A 23309-nucleotide genomic window follows, 5' to 3' on the forward strand; every position below is an offset into this window, starting at 1 on the left:
GAACAAAGACATAAAAAATAAGAGAGAGAGAGAGAGAAAGAGAGAGTAACTTGAAGAAGACAGCAGGTACAAAGGTCCTGAATGGAGAAAAGGTTTGTAATGTTTCATAAAGAAAAAGAGGAACAGAAAACTTGGGACAAAATGAGAGAATGGAAAAGATAGATGTTATATCATGCTGGTTTGCAAATCATGATTAAGTGGTTGAATTTTATTGTGGAACCAATGAGAGGTAGTTTTAGATTTTAAAATGAGTGATGACATAACCTGATTTATACTTTCAAACTATTTTTGTAACTGCTAAGTGGAGAATGCTCAAGTCTGCTGCTATGCCATTCTAGTACATTTCCCACTTCAGTTATTGTACTTTTCAACAAAACAGAATATCCATTTGGTTATTTTCTTAAAATATTTAGTCTCTGTTTTGGTGAGAGATCACTCTCATGCTATCCTTTAGGTTTTTTTAAAGGTATATTTTCTTTTAGCTCTTTGAACATATTTAAAATATCTGAGTTTTTAAGTTTTTATCTATAAACCCAACATCTGAAATTCCTCAGGAACAATTTTTAAAAATGTGTATATATATAAGGGACAGAAGTGCATTTTCGTTATATTGATATATTGCATAGTGGTGAAGTCTGACTTTTTAGTGTAATCATTACCTAAATAATGTACATAATTACATTAAGCAATTTATCATCTCTCATCCTCTATCTACCCTTTTACCTTTCCAAGTTTCCAATGTCTATTGTTCTACACTTTATGCCCATGTGTACACATTATTTAGCTCCTGCTTATAAGCCAGAACATGCAGTATTTGACTTTCTGCATCTGAGTAATTTTACTTAAGAAATAACTTTCACTTCCATCCATGTTGCCGAAAAAACATGATTTTTTAAATGGCTGAATACTATTCCATTGTATTCCACATTTTCTTCATCCAATCCTACACTGATGGTCTCTTAAGTTGATATTATATCTTTGCTATTGTGAATAGAGCTGCAGTAACCAGATGAGTGCAAGCATCTTTTTAATACAATAATTTATTTTCCTTTAGCTAGATACCTAGTAGTAAAATTGCTACATCAAATGGTAGCTTCAGTTTTAGTTATCTGAGAAATCACCATACTATTTTCCATAGAGGTTGTACTAATTTACATTCATAGCAATGGTGTATAAGCATTCCCTTTGCTCTGCAACCTTGCATGTTATTTTTTGACTTTTTAATAATAGTCATTATGAGTAGGGTAAGATGACACTTCATTGTGGTTTAAATTTGCATTTCTCTGACTATTTGTAATGTTGAGCATTTTTTATATGCTTGCTGACCATTTGTATGCCTTCTTTTAAAAAGTAAACATTCATGTCCTTTGCCCACTTTTTCATGGGGTTAATTATTGGAGGTGCTGTCATTTGGTTGAGTTCTTTGAGTTCCTCATTAATTTTGTATAGTAGTCTCTTATCAGATGTATAGTTTGAAAATATTTGTTTTCTATTCTGCAAGTTGTCTGTTCACTCTGTTGATTATTTTTCTGTGCAGAAACTTTTTAGTTAAGTTCCATTTGTGTATTTTTGTTTTTGTTGCTTGGACTTTTGAGGTCTTAGTCATGAATTCTTTGCTAGACCAATGTCCAGACACGTTTTTCCTAGGTTTTCTTGTAGTATTTTGTGTAATTTCAGGTTTTACATTTAAATAAAGATGTAATCCATCTTGATTTGATTTTTTAATATGGTGAGAGGTAAAGGTTTAGTTTCATTTTTCTGCATTCTGGTTCTCTATTCAGTTCCATTAATCTGTGTGCCCATTTTTATATAAGTAATATACTGTTTTGATTATTATAGCCTTATAGTATAATTTGAAGTCAGATAATGTGGTACCTCCAGTTTTATTCTTTTTGCTTAGAATTGTTTTGACTATTAGTGTTCTTTTTTGCTTTTATATGAATTTTAAGATCATTTTATTCTAATTCTGTGAATGATGACATAGGTATTTTGACATGGGTATTTTGTGTTTAATCTATACATTGCTTTGGGCAGTGTGGTCATTTTAATGACATTAGTTCTAACTTATGAACGTGGAATTTTTAAATTTTTTTGTGTCAGCTATAATTTCTTTCATCAGTGTTTTGTGGGTTTTTGTTGTTGTAGAGATCTTTCACCTCCGTGGTTATATACATATTCCTAAGTATTTTTTGGTAGCTATATACAACAGATTGTCTTCTTGATTTGGTTCTCAGCTTGTTATTGATGTAAAGAAATGCTACTAATTTTTGCACATAATTTTTGTATTCTGAAACTTCCCTAAATTTATTTATCAAATCTAAAAAGTTTTTGGTGGAAACTTTAGGGTTTTATAGGTATAAAATGATATAGTCAGTGAACGGATATTATTTGACTTATTTTTTTCAATTTGGAAGCTTTTCCTTTCTTTGCCCTGATTGTTCTTACTAGGACTTCCAGCACCATATTGAATAAAAGTGGCAAAAGAAGTGGGCATCTTTGTCTAGTTTCAGTAGACATTAGCATTCAGAAGACATTAGAGGGAATGCCTTCAAATTTTTCTCATTCAATATGATATTGGCTGTGGATATGTCATATATGATCTTTATTATTTTGATGTTTGTTCCTTCTATGTCTAGATTTTTGAAGATTTTAGCATGAAGAGATGCTGAATTTTATTAAACACTTTTTCTACTTCCGCTGAGATAATAATGTGCTTTTTGTGCATAGTTCTCTTTATGTGATAAGTCACATTTATTGATGCATATATGCTGAATCATTCTTGCATTTTTAAATAAATAAATCCTACTTGATCATGTTGTTTTTTTTTAAGTGTTGTTAAATTTGGTTTCCGAGGAGAATAGAAGCAAGATGGCAATGGCATAGGTGAACTGGTGAGATTCTCTGAACGTGAGTTCCCAAAAAGGCTATTACTTCTCTTACCCCATCCCCCAGCCCACCACCAACCGTGCTGTTGCCAGGCCCGGGAACTTTGGTCCCACACAGGGCCAGATATTGTGGCCCCTTACTGCTTCTGTTCTATTGTGTGTGTGGGAGTCTCCGGTCCCAGCCCCCTCCACCTCCCTCCCTGGCTGCATTGTCTCCAGCCCAGCACCTGGCACCAAGCCGCTGGTCACACAGGGAGGCTCTGGGCGCCCGCCCCTCAGAGACACTGGTCCCATTCCTGGCTGAAGTACCCTGTCGGGGGCCCAGCGCCACTCTCGCCGCTCACCGCCTGCCCTATGGAACTTTGGAGCTCTGGAACTCCGGGCCCACCCTGGCTGAGGCACTCAGTGTGAGACCCCAAGTCAGGGGACCCAGACAAGTGGAAAAAAACAGATCTTAAACTGCCTCGCCATTCTCCAGGCAGAGACTTCCATTGATCCGCCCACCTATCAACAAACTTTACCTCATTTGCTAAGGCCAGATATTGCAGTCCCCTGCTGCTGCTATTCCACTGCGTGCCTGGGAGGTTGGGGTCCCAGCCCCCTCCGACTCTCTCCCCAGCTGCATTGTCTCCAGCCCAGCACCCAGCACCAAGCCACCAGTTACACAGGGAGGCTCTGGGCGCCTGCCCCTCAGAGACACCGATCCCATTCCTATCTGAAGTACCCTGTGGGGGGCCCAGAGCCATTCTCGCCACCTACTGTCTGCCCTTTGGAGCTTTGGAGCTCTGGAACTCTGGGCCCACCCAGGCTGAGGCACTCAGTGTGAGACCCCAAGCCAGGGGACCCAGACAAGTGGAGAAAAACAGATCTGCTTAAACTACCTTGCTATTCTCCAGGCAGAGACTTCTATTGCCCCGCCCACCTATCAACAAACTTTACCTCAGTTCCTAAGGCAACAGCGAAACAGGAGACAAAGCCCCACCCCTACGCTGCAATGAAAAACAAAAGGGAGAGGCCAGAATCAGAGATCAGAGAAGTGACTCTAGTCTGATCGCTTATTTTGACTTATGATTTTATCATTGAAACTGTTGGTTTAGATCACGTTTATCGTTTACCTTCTGACTTACACTGTTTCTTGATTTTATTGGCCTGTCTCTGTATAGCTATCAGTACTCTTTAGGGAATCTTTCTTACGTGTCTTCCTTCACTTCTTCCCGGCCCTGTATCTCTTTCTCACCTGATAGTTGGTATGTATATCTGTTGTCCCTCTTGCACTTCTCTCTTTTGCTTATTTTGACTTATGATTTTATCATTGTAACTGTTGGTTTAGATCACGTTTGTTGTTTACCTTCTGACTTACACTGTTTCTCGATTTTATTGGCCTGTCTCTGCGTAGTTATCAATACTCTTTAGGGAATCTTTCTTATGTGTCTTTCTTTACCTCTTCCCGGCCCTGTGTCTCTTTCTCACCTGATAGTTGGTATGTATATCAGTTTTCCCTCTCGCACTTCTCTCTTTCTAACTCCCTATTGATCCCCCCTTCCTCCATTATTTTCCTCTTTTATATGCCCCCTTTTTAAATCTAGGGACCAAGACTACATACTCCTGAATAGACAGACTGTAAAGCAGAGAGAAAAGTGAAAAAAGCCAGAAGACCCTCATAAGGAAGAACAGGACATTACAGAAGAGAAATAAAAGTAACCCCACCTTCCCTGAAAAACAGAATTGAAGAAGGGGAGGGAAAGGGGGAGAGGGAGAAAAATATACAGAAATGAAGAAAAACCAAAAGAAGAGTATGGGTCTCTCCCAGACACCTGGGAGAGCAGATACTGAGAAAACTGACTTTGGAATGCAAACAATGAAAAGCCCCCAGAAAGAAGGGTCTCAAACTGCAAATATAGATATCAAAACAATAATGGAGAGATTAAAAAGAATTGAGGAGACACAAGAAGAAACTAGGAAGGAGTTGATATCTGAGATAACAGTAATAAAGAATACTGTGAATGAAATAAATAACAAACTGATAAGCATGGAAAGAAGAATTACCCAAGCAGAAGAAAGAATCTCAGAACTTGAAGACCAAAATATAGAAATAATCCAAACTCTTAAAAACACAGAAAATAAGCTCAAAAAGACAGAGCAAAACCTTTAAGAGATGAGTGACTACCTCAAGAGGCCTAACCTAAGAGTAATCAGACTCCCTGAGGCAGAAAGAGAAACAGAGACCACATTGGAACAAACTTTCCATGAGATCATTCAAGAAAACTTCCCTTATCTAATCAGTGATACAAAAATTCAAACACAAGAGATTCAGAGAACCCCTGCAAGACAACAAATGAGAAGACCAATTCCTAGACACATAATAATTCACCTAAATAAAGTAGGCACAAAAGAAAAAATCCTAAAGGCAGCAAGAGAAAAAGGCCAGATCACCTACCATGGAAGACCAATCAGAATAGCAGCAGATTTATCTGCAGAAACCCTGCAGGCTAGGAGAGCTTGGAGCCCTATCTTCAAAGTCCTAAAAGATAAACAATTTCAACCAAGAATAACCTACCCGGTCAAGCTAAGCTTCATCAGTGAGGGAGAATTAAAATCTTTCCCAGATATCCAATCCCTAAGAACTTATACTGCCACCAAACCATCTCTACATGAAACACTTACGAAAGTACTAAACACAGAAGAAAAGGAAAAAAGAACAACGTTCTTCACAAGAGTACAGGGAAAAGAATAAAATATACACGAACCAACCCCAAAACCAAAAGAAAGAAAAAAAAAAAGAAAAGAAAAGAAAAAAGAAAAAACCAAGTGGAAGAACAACAACTCAATAAGAACTCCATGATAGGGACGAACTCTCACATTTCAATAATTAGTCTGAATGTGAATGGACTAAACACACCACTGAAAAGATATAGAATGACAAAATGGATAAAATATCACCAGTCAACAATATACTGCCTTCAAGAGACCCATCTCACTAGAAAGGACATACACAGACTCAAAGTAAGAGGATGGGAAACAAATTTTCAGGTGAATGGAACACAAAAGAAAGGATGAGTCGCGATCCTAATTTCAGACAAAATATCATTTAAGCTAAAAGGTTCACTCCATCAACAAGAAATATCTATCCTAAACATATATGCACACAACATAGATGCGCCAACATTCATAAAGCAACTTCTAGGAAAACTAAAGAAAGACATTGACTCTAACACCATCATAACTGGGGACTTTAATACACCACTCACAACCCTAGACAGATCATCAGGACAAAAAATCAGCAAGGAGATCCGGAACCTCAATGAGACTCTGGACCAAATGGACTTAATTGATACCTACAGAACACTCCTTCCAAAGACCACAGAATACACATTCTACTCATCACCACATGGAACATATTCTAAGATTGACCACATAATTGGACACAAATCAAGCATAAGCAAATATAAAAGGACTGAAATTCTACCATGCACCTTCTCAGACCACAGTGGAATAAAAATAAACATTGACACCAACAAAGTCCCCCCAAAACCCACAAAGACATGGACACTAAACAGCATGATGCTAAACAACTCCTGGGTCAATGATGAAATCAAAACAGAGATCAAAAGATACCTGGAAACAAATGAAAATGAAGAAATATCTTACCAAAATCTCTGGGACGCCTTAAAAGCTGTAATAAGACGGGAACTTATATCCCTACAAACACACATGAGGAAAATGGAAGGAACACAAATTAACAACCTAAGAAGCCACCTAAAGAAGCTGGAAAAGCAAGACCACAAAAACCCTAATTTCAGCAGAAGAATCCAGACCACCAAAATAAAAGCCCAAATCCAGGACATAGAAGGCAAAGAGATAATAGAAAAAATCAATGAAACAAAAAGCTGGTTCTTCGAAAGAATAAACAAGATCGATGGTCCCCAAGCTAGACTGACTAAGAAAAAACGAGAAAAAAACCAAATAAGCACAATCAGAAACATAAAAGATGAAGTCACATCTGACCCTGAAGAAATACAAAAGATCATTAGAGACTACTACTTACACTTATATGGAAACAAACTTGAAAATTTAAGGAAATGGAGCACTTTCTGACATCACACAACCTACCTAAGTTGGAACAAGAAGAAATTGAGACCCTAAATAGACCAATAACAATCAAGGAAATCAACTACATAATAAGAAAACTTCCTACAAAAAAAAGCCCTGGACCAGCTCATAAGAGAGAAGATAGACAAGTGGGACCTTATTAAACTGACAAGCCTCTGCAAAGCCAAAGAAACCATTAAGAGAGCAGGGAGACAGCCTACAGACTGGGAAAAAATATTTGCCAACACCAGTTCTGACAAAGGCTTAACATCCTGGATCTACAAGGAACTCAAACGTGCTGAAAAGAAAAAAAAACAAACAACCCCATTATAAAATGGGCAAAAGATATGAACAGACACTTCACAAAGGAAGACATCCGAGCAGCCAACAAACACATGAAGAAATGTTCAGCCTCACTAACCATCAGGGAGATGCAAATCAAAACCACACTGAGATATCACCTAACCCCAGTCAGAATGGCAATTATCAACAAGTCAAAAAATAACAGCTGCTGGAGAGGGTGTGGTGAAAAGGGAATACTTCTACACTATTGGTGGGAGTGTAAATTAGTGCAACCTCTGTGGAAAGCAGTGTGGCGATTCCTAAAAGCTCTAAATACCAACCTCCTATATGACCCCGCAATCCCCCTACTGGGAATATATCCCGAAGAACTCAAATCACTCTATCAAAAAGATACCTGCACACGCATGTTTATCGCAGCATTGTTCACAATAGCAAGAACATGGAAACAGCCATGCTGCCCATCAAAAGAGGATTGGATTTAAAAAATGTGGTACATATACACGATGGAATACTACACAGCCATAAAAAAGAACAAAATCATGAATTTTGCAGAACCTGGATGGAACTAGAGTCTATAATACTGAGTGACCTCTCACAGAAACAAAGATCCGAATATCACATGTTCTCACTCATATAATGGACCTTAAACATCCAATGCAATACTATAGCAAAATGACTGACAGTAATGGGAAACTATGGTGGGGGGAGGGAGATGGGATTAACAGTAGCAAATATCTGTCTGGGAATGGGGAAACACCCCATATCAACAGGGTGCCTGAATGAAATGCAATTGTATACCTAACCCTTAACTGTACCCCACAACTTCATAATAAAAAATAAATAAATAATTTTTTAAAAAAAATTTGGTTTCCTGGTGTGAGAATTTTTGCATCTATGTTCATCAGGAATGTTGGTCTGTAGTTTTCTTGTTTGTTATGTCTTTGTCTGACTTTAGAATCAGGGTAATGCTGGCTTCATAGAATGAGTTAGGAAGAATTTCTTCCTCCACATTTTTTTGAAGCATTTTCAAGAGAACTGATAACAGTTTATGTTTGACAATTTCTATTGATTACTTTTTTATGTGTATGAACTATACTTTCTTGTTTCTTTGTATGCTTTATAGTTTTGTTGAAAACTGGACATTCAAAATGTTGTCATTTTATTACTCTGTAATCAGTGGCACCTTCTGTGATTATATTTTATTTCCTATGCCATGCCATCATCAAGTCTTATCCAGATGCTTTGTATCTCTCCTCTGCTAAATTGAGTTTAAAGGTATTTAAATGGCATTTCCAGTTTCTGAGCAAATGTGTATTCCACAATTCTATTAGGTGCACTTCATCCCTAGACAAGAGTCTATCATTCAAATTTTTTGACTTGTTATTTAGAAAAGTGTATTAGTTCCTTGTGAATGTATATAATGCATCATGTAAATTAAATAATCTATAACATAAACATGAAAGGAATGCTACTAAATTCAAAACCTATGTTTCTGTCATCGAACTTATCCCATAGCACATTAAATAGCTTTGGTGCTCCTATGTGCCCTTTCTCAATCATAAGACCCAAGGTACTACCTTTCCTGAACTTTTTCCTTGTACATTTTTTGCTTTATTTTTTCTTGTTTGCTTTACTACACATATACATCTCTAAACTATATGTTTTCTAGTTTGCATGTAGCTGCATTTAATAGAAATGTAATCATATGGTATGTTTTCTTCTCTCACTTTGTTTATCTTAACACTATGTTCTTCAGATTCATTCATGTTTATGTGTATAGCTGTGGTTCATTAATTTTCACTGTTGTGTAGTATTACCTCATGTAACTATACCACAATTTAAAAATTCATTCTCCTCAGTTGATAAAATTATGTGCTTAAACATTTTGATAGCTTATGTCACACTCTGTTACATTGTGTAAATGAGAATTTAGTTTGTAAAATGTGTACCTTATTGTTTTTGTGGATGGCTCTAAGTCTTGTGATGACTTTTATTCTAATGTATGCTTAAGAAAGTGTCTAATTTTACATTTTTATTAATTTTATTTCATATGTTCTGTTTTATACTGTAAATTGTGTTATTCAGAGTTTTACTGTGTTATTCAGAAATGTAATTTCTTTGTTAGACCCTCGTTTGATCTGTCACTGCAATTGCATTTCTTTTTTTATTTTAAAGATGTGGAATACAATTCAGAGTTAGGTATACAAATGTTCATTATGCATGTGCCCTTGTTGATGAGGTGTGCCCCTCCCTTCCCTGGTAGTTTCCCTCAACTGCCAATCCCAAGACCCCCCTCCCCTGGCAGTTTTCCACTACTGCCGATCCCTTTCTTATAGTATTATGATAATTCTTCAAGGTCTGCTTATGAGTGAGAACATATGGCACTCAGTTCTTTGTTTCTGTGATAGATCACAGTATGATAGACTATAAATTCATTCAAGTTGCTACGAAGTCCAAATGTTTGCCCTTTATAGCTGCATAATATTCCATTGTGTATATATAACCACATATTTTTAATCCAGTCCAGCTTTGATGGGCAGCATGGTTGGTTCTGTGTTTTTGCTATTGTGAATAGAGTTGCAGCAAACATACATGTGCTGGTATCTTTTTGGTAGAATGACTTGTGTTCCTCCAGGTATGTTCGCAAAAGGGGGATTGCTGGGTCATATGGAAGGTCAATGTCTAGTTCTTTCAGAAATTGCCACACTGTCTCACAAGAGGTTCCACTAGTTTGCATTCCCACCAGTAGCATAGAAGTGTTCCTTTTCTCTGCATCCTCGACAGCATCTGTTGTTGTTTGTTTTATTAATGATGGTCATTCTTACTGGGCTTAGGTGGTATCTCAATGTGGTTTTGATTTGCATTTCTCTGATGGTGAGTGAGGCTGAGCACCTTTTAATGCGTCTGTTGACTGCCCATATCTCTTCTTTTGAGAAGTGTTTATTCATGTCTTTTGCCCACTTTTTAATGGAGCTGCTTGCTTTTTTCCTTTCTGCGCATTTGAGTTCCTTGTAGATCCTAGATGTTAGGACTTTGTCAGATATAGAGTTGGCAAATATTTTTTCCCATTCTATAAGCTGTATCCCCACTCTCTTGATGGTTTCTTTTGCTCTGCAAAAGTTTGTCAGTTGAATGAGGTCTCACTTGTCTATCTTATCTCTTTTGGTCTGGGCACTTGGGGTTTGATCAGAAATTGGTTCCAAGTTCCAATTTCCATAAGGGTGTCTCCTGCATCTTTCTAAGATTCTTATAGTTTGAGGTTTTATGTTTAAGTCTTTGATCCATTTAGGGTTAATTTTTGTGTATGATGATAGGTACGGGTCCTATTTCAATCTTCTGCATGTGATCAGTCAGTTTTCCCAGCACCATTTGCTGAATAAGTTCTCCTCTCCCCGGTGGTTGTTGCTGGGGGCTTTGTCAAAGATGAGTTGGTTGAGAAATTGAGGCTTTGCTTCCTGAATCTCTACCTTTTTCCATACAATTGTATTTCTATAGTTCATCTGATACTTCTGGCAGGTTTGCTATATATTTTGTTACTAGTAGATGTGTAAATTGTAATAAACTTTCTGGAAAGCATCTTGGCAGAATGTATGAAACTTTGCAATGTTTATTACCCTTGATCTAGTAATTCCTTTCCTAAGAATCTAGCCTAAAGAAGTAACTTTTAATATAAATAGTAATGTATATACAAATATAATCATAGTACTGTGATCTTTAATAGCCACATAACAAAATAGAGACAATGTAGAAGCAATATCAATATTCCAAAATGGGCATCATTCATCGGTCATTGTAGTTATAAGAAACATATCTTTATATATTATTAACAGATAATTTTAATGACAAGAGAAAATTATTAAATTTTGCTAAATGAAAAAGCAAAAATACAAAGTTTGTGTGCATAGTATGATCTCAAATACATAAACATGTAGTATAGATGTATACTTATATAATAATTCACACACATATGTATAAGAAAGAAAGAATATGCAACATATTTTATAGATCAGTTGGGGTGTATGACTCATATCCAACTGCATGCTCTGCATCTCTATGTGAACAGAGAGGTAATTCCAAGTATTAGATAATAACTTGGGCTTTAGAGCCAGCCTGCTTGGGTTTGGTTCCCAGTTTTGTCACTTACTGTTTGTGTGCACTTGGATAGGTTCTTAACCATTCTGTGCCTCATTTTCCTCACCTGTAAAATATGTATGATAACAACGATACCTTCTCCATAGAGTTCTTGTGATAATAAATGAGTAAAGTTCTTAGAACAGGACTGTCACATAGTAAACAACTTTGTAAATTTACGTGTTTTTTGGGGGTGTCTCATAAGTAATTCAAAGACAACACATCTAAACCAGTTTTTATTCAATATAAACTTCTCCTTTTATATAACATAGTAGTTAAGGGCACAGATGTGCAACCAATAATTACATCTTGATGAATTTTAATGTCATTCAAACTTGTCCTTTCTCCTGTGCTCTAACAGTCACTATCTTAACTTAGAAGATCAACAGTTCTTACTTGGATTTTTGCAATAGAGTCCTAACTAGTCATTCTGCCTCTAGTCTAGCTGCCCTCTGATCTGCTTTTCACAAAACTTACAAAAATGTGTGCCTTCTCCTACCCAAATAGTAACCAGGCCTGATACTGCTTAGATTCCAAGATCAGATGAGACTAAGCATGAGAGTGAACAGTCAACATGCAGAATGGGAGAAAATACTTGCAAACTATACATCTGATAAGAGACGAGTATTCATAATTTAACAGAAACTTGCCAGGCATGGCAGCTCACACATGTAATTCCAGCATTTTATAAGGCCAAGGTGGAAGGATTGTTTGAGATCAACCTAGACAACATAGCTAACTCTCATTTCTACAAAAAATAAACCAAAAAATTAACCAGGCATGGTGGCATGCCAAGCAAGTGGCATGTAGTCCCAGCTACTTAGGAAGCTGAGGTGAAAGTATCACCTGAGCCCAGGAGATCGAGGCTGAGGTGAGCCATGATCATGCCACTGCACTCCAGCCTGGGCAACAAAGTGAGACACCAATTAAAAATAAATAAGAATAAAAATAAATAAAAGAAACATACAATTCAACAACAAAACAAATAATCCCATTAAAATGGGCTGAGAATACGAATAAATATTTTTTCAAAAGAAAACCAATAACCAACAAGTATATAAGAAAATATACATCATCACCAATCATTATAGAACTGCAAATTGAGACCACAATGAGATCCCATGGTTCACCAATCAGAATTGTTATTATGATAAGGTTTTAAAAAAATGTTGGTGAGGATGCAGAAAAAAGGGAATGTTTATATACTGTTGTTAAGAAGGTGAATTAGTTCAACTTCTATGTAAAACAGTATGAGTATGGGGAGTTTTCAAAAAACTAAAAAAAGTATCACCCTTTGATCTAGCAATTCTACTACTTGGTATTTACCCAAGGGAAAAGAAATCATTATATCAAAAGGGTAGCAGCACTCATTCATTTATTGCAGCACTTTTCACAATAGCAAAGATATAGAATCAATCTAAGTTTCCATCAATGGATAATCATATAGAAAAAATCTGATATGTCTATACACAATGGAATACTACTCATTCATCAAAAAAAAATAAAATAAAATCATGTCTTTTACAAAAACATGAATGGAATGGGAGCCATTATCTTAAGTGAAACTACTCAGACATGAAAGGACAAATATCCCATCTTCTCATTTATAATTAGAAGCTAAATAACGTGTACACATAGATAGTGTTAAATTATAGGAAATAACAACTCAAAAGGGTAAGAGGGATGAAAAAGAAATGATAATTACTTATAGGGCACAATATACATTATTCTAGTGATTAATACACAAAAATATCAGACTTCACCATTATGCAATATGTCCATGTCACAAAATTACACTTGTACCCCATAAATTTATCCCAAAAAAGACATATGTCTTTGGCTAATAATCTTATTTATAACCCAAATACTGTCCTGAAAAATGCAAAACTTGCAGTTTGGTACCCAATGTTTTTATAATTTTATTTCAGCCTCTTATCCATCTCTCTGTCTTAGTTCATTTGTTTTAAAGAAATACAATATTGCTACAAAGAAATACAAGAAACTGAGTAATTTATAAAGAAAAAAGATTTATTTGTCTCACAGTTCTGCATGCTGTACAAGAAACATAGCACCAGTATCTGCTTCTGATGACGCCCTGAGGAAGTTTTCAATCATGGCAGAAGGGGAAGGGAACAGATTGTCATATAGCAAGAGAGGAGGAGAAGAGAGGAAATGCAACTGTCTTTTTAATAACCAGCTCTCTTGTGAATTAATAGAGCAAGAACTCACTCATTATTGTGATCATGGCACCAAGCAATTTATGGGGCATCTTGCCCTATGACCCAAACTCCTCCCACTAGGCTCCCTCTCTAACATTGGAAATCAAATTTTAACATGAGATCTGGAAGGGACAGATAGTGAAGTTTTATCATTTCACCCTTGGCTTCCTAAATCTCATCTTTCTCACATTGCAAAATAAAATAATTCTTTCCCAATAGTCCCTCACATTTTTACCTTGTCCCAGAATCAACTTAAAAGTCCAAAGTTAGCCAGGCTCAGTGGCTCAGCCTGTAATCCCGCGACTTGGGAGGCTGAGGTGAGTGGATTGCCTGAGCCCGTGGGTTCGAGACCCACCTGGGCAGTGAGGCCTCATCTCTACAATAAATAAAAAAATCACTCGGGTGTGGTAGCGCATGCCTGTAATTCCGGCTACTCGGAAGGCTGAGGCAGAAGGATCACCGGAGCCCAGCAGGTCGAGGCTGCGGTGGCCGGGAGTGGCCACTGTACTCCAGCCCGGTCGACAGAGTGAGACTCCAACTCAAAAAAAAAAAAAAGTTCAAAGTTCAAAGTTTTATATGAGACTCAAGGCAAGTTCCTTCTATCTGTGAGCTTATGAAATAAAAAAATAAGCTATTTACTTCTAAGATACAATAATATAGGGATTGGGTAAAAATTTTCATTCCAAAAGGGAGAGATCAGTCCATAGAAAGAAGCTAAATGTTTCACCCACTGTGAAACCTAGCATAAAAGCTCCACAAAATCTTCCTTGACTCTATTTCCTATATCTTGGACACACTGTTGAAAAGGGTGGGTCCCCAAAGTCTCATGCAGCTACATTTGCATACCTGTGGCTTTTCCAGGATTAAGGAGCATGTTGCCAGTGGCTGTGTTATTCTGGGGGCATGAAGGTTCAGGGAGTGGCCTCTGGCAAAAACTGGTCTCTGAATGATATGCATATTCCCAATAATGAGTCATGAGGTGCAGGTGATCAAGGAACACTGAAAACAATGTAGGCATCACTCTTAATCAATGTAAACACTGTATAGCAATTTGAATAATTAACTTGCTTGAATAATTACATGTGGATAATTAAAATTCAAATATAATAATTAAATAACTTGAATAATTAAATAATTAAACAATTTGAATAATTCAAACTGCTTGCTGTACTGTCTTGAGGCACAGATTTTTTTCACCAACTGGCTGCCATTGGTGCCTCCCATAAGTTCTAATAAACCAATGTCTTTCCCTGCTGGACCTCCAGGTGACTTATTTGGAATAGGTAAACATTATGTGCAACCCCCTCCTCAGATTTGAAGTTATTGCATTACAGTTGAAATAATCAGGCAGGATATTCCAGAGAAGCCCCCATTGAATTGACCACAAAGAGATATAGCAGAGAGTAATATTTCTGGGAGAAATATCAGGATGGATCACCAGGTCAATGTAATTCAAAGTTGCCAGCTTGATAGATAGCTGGGAGTCACTGCATGAGTATAAGGATGCCCTGAAAACACTGGCCAGACTGCGGGAATTGTTGATGAGAAACAAATGCTTGATTAACTCAGGCAGAAAGCAGAATGTCTGTATTATCCTAGCTAGTAGATGAGATGGTACAGGGGACTGCACAGGTAACAGTAGACCTGGGAGAAATTGATTTGAATTGGCAGAAACATGGAGTCTGAAAAGTGAAAGAGAACCCTAAAGGAAAAAAGTTGCAGAGGGTTTCATAAAGGCTTTTTTAGTATCGATATTCTGATTTAATATTGATATTCATGCTGATTGTCAAGGCCAGTTTGCATTCACCTGGGAAGGAAGTCAGTGGACATTCGTGGTGCTGCCAATGGGGTATTTGCACAACCCTACATTATGTCACAGCATGGTTGCTCAAGATTTGGAAAGTTGGAGGTGACCTGCATCAACGTCTCCTTTTCATTGTATAGATGATATTATGCTAACCTCTGATTCTCTTACAGACCTAAAGCAGGCCTCATCTCGGCTGATTGAACATTTACAGGGAAAAGAGTGGATGATGCATCAAAACAAACTGTAAAAACCTGGCTTATCTGTTAAGTTTTTGGCAATTATCTAGTCTGGCAAGACAAAAGTAATGCCATTGGCTGTTATTGAAAAGATCCAGGCTTTTCCCTGCCCAACACTGCCCAAATAGCTGTAAGAGTTTGGGGGCTTCTTGGGATACTGGAGGATATTTATCCCACTTTCAGCACAAGTTGTATGACCCTTGTATAGATTAACCAGAAAAGGATTCCAATGGGACTGGACAGAGAAGCACCCATGGCCATTCAATGCTGCCAAAAGCACTGCGATGTCATCCAGGCATTGGGCATTCTAAACGAATTTCTTCCCTGTGAGCTGGATGTAAATGTTACCCAGGAGAGATATGCTTGGGGTTTTGGCAGAGACGGGGGGAAGCTTACTTTCCATTGGCATTTGGTTGCAGACTTGGAAAGGCACCAAAACCCACTACAACCCCAGCAAACTATAGGTCCATGCAATATGTCAAGCTTTCTTGGCAACGTAGCCAATCACCCGGCAAGCCCCAGTAACTGTGTGCACCACCCTGCCTATAAGCCCTGCAGCTCAGCCACACAGATGACAATTCTGACAAAATGGTGAGCATATCTACAGCAACATAGCAAACTGTCCACAAGTCCTCTAAGCCAGGAACTGCAGCAACTCCTAGGGCTGATAACATTCATCAGTGTAGGTGAGCATTCAGCAGAGTAAACAATTATTGTCACCCATTAGGGAGGGAATACCGCTGGTCCTATAAGAGGCTTGGTACATGGATGAATCATGTTGAGGGCAACCCCCTCAATGGCGAGCCTTGCATACCAGCCCCAAACAGAGACTATCTGGGTGGAAAACAAGACCAGGCAAAGCATTCAGTGGGTAGAGTTGCAGATAGTGTGGTTGGTGCTATCCAAAAAGGCAGGCCAACTGAAAACTCGCACAGACAGCTGGGCAAAAGATTGGTGTTCGGGATTTCACTATGGCACCAGCAGCACTGAACAATAAAGACAGATGAACACTAATTGCAGGAGGTGAAAGACCCAATTGCCTGAAGCAATCAGCATTCTCAATAAGAGATACCATGCTGGCTGTCTAGCACCTCTAGACATGCTGACACAATGATGGGCAATTCCACTGAGACTGAAAATCCGAATGCAAGAGTCATCATTGCAGCCAACCTGGGGAAGTGAGAATAATCTGTTGCTGTCTGCCCTACAAGACATAGCACTCAGAAAGAATGCTCTCCATTGACCCTGGGAAGTTCAATCTGAACCCCATTTTTGCTCCCTGCTGGCTCCCTGGTAATAGGGGATAGATCATAATTTAGATATTCATCCTATGGTTATGGGAAAATGGACATTTTCAGAACATCCCCACCGTCCTTTCATGTCAGGGACAAGAGAGCTCCTGGGCCTGATAGGCATGGTATTCTAGGTCGGGAAGGCCTCCCCAAAGTGTTATGGTGTTGTCGTAGGACAGGAATGTTGTTAGTGTTTTACCTGATAAGTGGTATTTGCCTTTGATTGTTCCTCTCAAACATCTATCTTATCACCCTTATCCTAAGTCCCCTTTTCCAAGTGGTGTAGATCACTAAGCCTTTTCTTTTTGGCAAAAGGTAATCATAGGTGTGATAATCACTGTAGCAATTTTGCTTATCAAATCTGTGCTCTTTATTGCATATGTGGGATATGGATGCCATGTATGACCCGTGTTTCCACCTCAGGGAACTTGCAGAAGATTAATGTTAAGTGAATATTGTGAAGATTAAAAAAGGTCAGTGTACAGGTGGAGTTTTTTTTTTAAGTTTTAGTTTCCTTTTCTAAATTATACAGATGTGAGATACAAGTGAGGATTAACTACATAAGTAGGTTGCATGCAGGTACAGTTTGGATTTCTAACTAGCACTCATTCCCCCTGGTAATGGACCAGGTATGCTTTGTACTGTCATCTGCCTCTCACACTCTTGCCTTCTCTAGTAGTACCTAGCAACTGCCAATTCCTTCCTTGTGCTAATAATGTAACTAGTGTTCATGACCTGCTTATGAGCGAGAATATGTAGTATTCATATCTTTGTGTCTGTTATGGTTCATTCAGTATGATGGTCTCCAAATCCGTTCAATTTGCTGTAAAATCCATGATTTTGTTCTACTTTATGGCTGTGTAATACTCCATCTTGTATATGTACCACATTTTCTTTATCCAAGACACTTTCAATGGGCAGCAGGGTTAGTCCCATGTTTTTGTCATTGCAAATAGTGCAGCAATAAACATGCATGTGCAAGTGTCTTTTCTGAAGACCAATATATGTCACTCCAAGTATACTCCCAGGAAAAGCATTGCTGGATCACATGGAAGATCAATTTCTAGTTCTTTTAGGAATCACCACACTGCTTTTCAGAGAGTTTGAACTAGCTTGCACTCCCACCAACAGTGTAGAAGTGTTTATTTTTCCTGAACCCATACTAGCATCTGTTGCTTTTTGACTTACTAATGATAGCCATCATTAATGAAGTTAGGTGGTATCTCATTATAGTTTTGATTTGCATTTCTCTGATGATTAGTGAGGCTGAGCATTTTTTCATGTGTCTATTGGCTGCTTTTATGCCATCTTTTGAGAAGTGTCTGTTCATGTTCTCTGCCCACTTTTTAATGTTTCTTTTTCTCCTTTCACTTCATTTGAGCTCCTTGTAAATCCTGAATGTTAGACCTTTGTCAGATGCATAATTTACAAATATTTTTTTTTTCCATTTTGTACATTGTCTTTTTACTCTTTTGATGGTTTATTTTGCTGTGCAAAAGCTTTTCAGTTTGATGAGGTTGATTTGTCTATCTTAGCTTTTATGGCATTTACTTTTGGGGACTTGGTCAAGAATTCATCACCTATTCTGATGGGTGTTTCCTCCTTTTTTCCCCTTTTCTAGGCTTTTTATACTTTGAGGTTTTATGTTTAGGTCCTTGATCTATTTTGAGTTGACTTTTGTGTATGGTAATAGGTAAGGGAACAGTTTCATCCTTCTGCATGTGATTAGCCACTTTTCCGAGCACCATTTGCTAACTATGCTTACTTTGTGGAGGCAGATTACTATATACCTTGGGAATAGTCTTCTCATGTGATACCTTGCAGGGGTTTTCTGAATCTGTTGTTTGAATTATCACCTCTCTAGCAATATGTGAGACTAGTCCTGCCAGTTCCATATCTTATTCACCTCTCAGAGATGTGTACTTCTCCTTCATCTTAAGGGGTTGCAGAAGGGTGGAGGTCTATCTTCTGTAACTGCTTCCTTCTGATTTTATGGGCATAGGCCCTGCCTAGCATTTGAGGAGTAAAGATCTTTGACTGCCTAATCTAAGGGACTTAAAAGCAGGACATCTCATCTCCATTTTCCAGGTCAGAATGTGGGATGGGCTGGAAGTCATGTGACAGCATTATCTTTACATGGGATTGTTGTAATCTAAAGCACACAAACTTTCAAGAAGGCTAAATAGGCGTTGGCCAAATATAAGTAATATGAGTATGGGTCTGAGTGGTCCTAACAATGAGAGGAGTCAGGTTATAGAGGGAAAGGCTGTTTTGATTGCATTCCAGATTGAGTCAGCTGTCAAGCTTCCCTTTCCCAATAAATGTAACCATTTAACTTGATTATAGATGGCCTGTAAATTAGTTTCAATTTCTCCAGAATTGTTCGGTGCAGAAAATTTCATTGATTATCACACAGACTCATCCCTGTTCCACTAAAAGCGAATCTAGTGCCAGTCTATTATCAAAGACAACACTTGCTAAGGAATTATGGGAAGTTTGGAGGCATTGTAGGCCTCCTTGCTATTTGTATTTGTGGCCACATCGTCGATGGTCTGGGTGAGGTTTCTTAATTTGTCTCATGATAGGCAAAACCACCCAAAATAGTAGCAAATCCTAGTGCCATCCCAAACCCAACGAGGATTAATTTTATGGTCCATGTATGTCTGATTGTAGTGATGTTACGGACAGTTACTTTTTAAAAACCTATTTGCCATATGGTACGTTGACCCTGATACTGATAATTATCTATGTGATGATAGGTCAGAGCCCACAGAAAGGATAAGAATATAGTATTGGGGCTTCCCTCATGGGGCAGTTTATTTGAAACTGAAAAGGAATACATAGCCAGAGTGCACATGCCTAATGGAAGAGGAAAGAGTTAAACCAAGGAATCAGGCTAGGCTCCCAGGAAGGTACATCATTGCATTGGTGTGAAAGAGGTCTCCCTTTGATTTCTGGGTCTCCAGGTCCTATAAATGCTTTTTCTCCCTTAAGTGGCATTTCCATGTGATAGTCTTTATAGATGATTCAGACAAAAAAGATTAATAAGAGGCATCACCATGAAGACAGAATAAAAATAAAGGTTAATCTTTTGAGCAGTTTGTAAACTTGTTTCCTTAGAATCTGGAGATTTGTAGCCAGGAAATATTCCAGATTGTAAACAATAATAAAAACTCAAAAAATAATGAAGAGAAATCTGTTAACAGGTATACTATAGTTTCTTTTGAAACATAGTTTTATCTCTTCAGTCCTCCATTTTTACCCAAGGCAAATTATGGTGGGGCCATTTTATTTGCAAAATAAGTTTTACATAGTCTGATTATTTGCATAAAGTGCAGAAAAATTATTATTTGCCATATAGGCATCTTTTAAATTGGCTTTGTTAGATTTTTTTCCATCAATAATCTTAGATGAGATAGTTTGAAGTCTGAGTCCAGCCAAGGATCTGCCTGAAAATACCTGTAGGAACTGGGTGAATTCCTCTCTTTGGGGTCCCAGCTAACTTAGAGTTCCTGGACCTGTTATTGAGGAAACTTCTCTCTAACAAGATCCAGAAATCTTGCAAAGGTACCAGACAAGCTTTTCCAAGGGGTTGTTTATTGACTCTTCATATATCTCAATCTCAATTCCTCAAAACAGTCTACTTCATATCTGAAAATGGCATTCCAGTCAAAACTTGGGTAAAATAACCAGTATCTCTAATCATGTTCCATTACAAAAGAAAACAGATTCATACTGTATTTATGCAAATAACTATATTGCCATAAATAAATGCTCAAAAATAGTTTCCAAATTCTGGAGAAATCAAGCAGAGAGAAAAAATATGTTTCAAATTTTTCTCACAAGAACATACTTTACTCAATTGTTAAAAACTGTAAATAGTTTAAAAGGAAAAGTTTTCTTGATTCTGAAAAACAAAACAAAAGGAATCAGCAATGCCTAACAATTAACACTTATTTTGCTCTTTATTGGGTCAACAATTTTCATGAACACATAAATTCTCTAATAAGAGTCCTGGAAGTCTTTTTCCTAGTCCAATGGCATAGTCTCCAAAGTTATAGAAGTTTACATTGAAGAACATCTGTCAGTGTCATATAGCTGACTATAAACTGCTTCTTGAAAAGGATCAAAGTCAAATAATAATTGTGAATGACAAAAGTCTTAGCACAGCCATTGTCAATGACACAAGTGACAAGAAAATTTGGTTTTTCTGTGACATATAACAATTTAACATAACAACTATTATTACTGTTGATAACATACAGTTAGACATATCAGAATTATAAAAAGTCCTACAATTTTGGAATACATGCTAATAACACAGAATCATAGGTCATTATAAAATAGTCATCTGTTTAGCCAAAATTATAATTCAAAAAATTTAAAAGACAAAATCCTTTAGTCTTTGGTAGAGAAGATTTATTTTCTCAAATAGCAAGAATTAAAAAATAAAACAACAACAAAAAAACCCAACATGTGGCCAACTAATACTGTCTATTTTCCCTATTTTTTCTTTGTTTTCAAGTTACTTAAAAAGTAAACAAAAACCTTTTATTGTTTTTTGAAACTAAAATCTTCACCAGCTTCTATCTTTGCATGCATGTTAGCAATATTGAAGCTAATTGTAATAAGCCTTTTAAACAAATATATCTAATTTTAATCCATTTGACCACAATATATGATTTTTATAAACATTTATTAGATCCATTATAATTTTTTTATTAAAGGGCAGATCAGTACTCTAAAAAAACCTCAGTTATTCTGACATGGGGCCTAGATTCTGGCTCAGTACCAGTGTGTTGGGTTACATACACTCAGTGACAACATGAGCACACCCTGGATATTTCCTGAAGCAGAGGGTTGGAGGCTAGGGAGGGGTCCTGGGAAAGGCCAATCTAGGATGTCTCCTTCGTTTCAGGCTCTGGCCTGGGCATGCTGAGGCCACGGGCAAAGTGCTGCCTGCACCTGCTAGCCACATCTTGTAGCTTATACATAGTGAATGTTCTTGTGCACCCTTCCTTGAGGCAGATAAACCCCTGGGTTGCTTCAAACCAAATCAGGTATGTCTAGATCATGCCCATGACCTTCAGTTCCCTTTAGTTAACCTTTAGTTCATTATAATAGTAAAAATTCCACCCCCAGAGAAAATTCACAGTCATTTTGTGTACATGTAATGTATGCATAAGTGCTGTCTCACCCTGAACCTGTTCACTAGAAATCCTACCATTTTCATGCTTAACCTTGCACTCTGCCCTATGTAAATGCTACATAACCTGTGTGCTTATTACAATCAAGAGCATTTTTTTCCTGTTTAGCAGGCTGCTCCTGGACCACCTTTTCTGTAAGTTCTTGAATAAAGCCCACATCTTGTCTGTTGTCTTTGGGTCATTTTTTTGGACATCTCTGACACAGTGCCTTCCCTTTTGGGGTCTTTGGGAGTTGAGTACAAGTGTGCTATAGATATTAATGTTTAATTCATAAAAATAATGAAATCATCTTATTTAGCAAATTTGATTATACATAAAATTCTCTTTTTTCATAAGATTAATCTGCCATAAACCTTTGACAGCTTGTTTAAATCTTTAGTTCTACCCCTATCATTTTACTTTCTTTCCCAATGTCTTATATCTATTTACTTTTAGCTGCCATTTATACTTCTTCAATTTTAAAACAACTTAACCATCTCAAAATTAGACAAAATTATGTTATCTTTACAAAAAACCACATTTCTATGGGTTTCTATAACTTTGATAAAAGCACACCTTCTTTTCCTTACACATTTTGTATGTAAAATTGCTTTTCTCACATCTGATAGCTTTAATTACATATCTAAATTACAATTTCAACTTTTATGGACTCTTTTTTTAAGTGAAAAAATCTACGAGACAAGCAATATGAATTAAGAGCATGAAAAGTTTTCTGGCTACATGGAAAAATTTAGACATATTAAGAAATGCCAAGAGTACAAAATCAAGTTACACAGGAGGAAAACATTGCCTTTTTAGACCTTCAAGATAAAACATTTTAGCATCAGATCACAAAAGCAATTAGAACTGGAGGGAGAATGAAAAGTTAAAGGATCAATACCCTAAGAAAATCTTTTTTTTTTAACACGGGGACAAAATTTATAAAGACTATTATAAATAATTTTCTTTTAATTATAACTAACCGAATCATATACAAAATTCCTTTCATAAATTCCTCATCATGAACTTTATATGACTTACACTGACCATCTATGGCATGCTTGAACTTTCTGTTTTGCCCCAGTTCTTCCCTGTTTCCCAAATCACCAGTCATTTTACTTCAGGACAAAAATTTACCATACAAGATTCTTTCTTATACAA

This window comes from Carlito syrichta, unplaced genomic scaffold, assembly GCF_000164805.1.
Source record: "Carlito syrichta isolate Samal-C Ts95f unplaced genomic scaffold, Tarsius_syrichta-2.0.1 Scaffold311069, whole genome shotgun sequence".
Classification (NCBI taxonomy): Eukaryota; Metazoa; Chordata; class Mammalia; order Primates; family Tarsiidae; genus Carlito; species Carlito syrichta.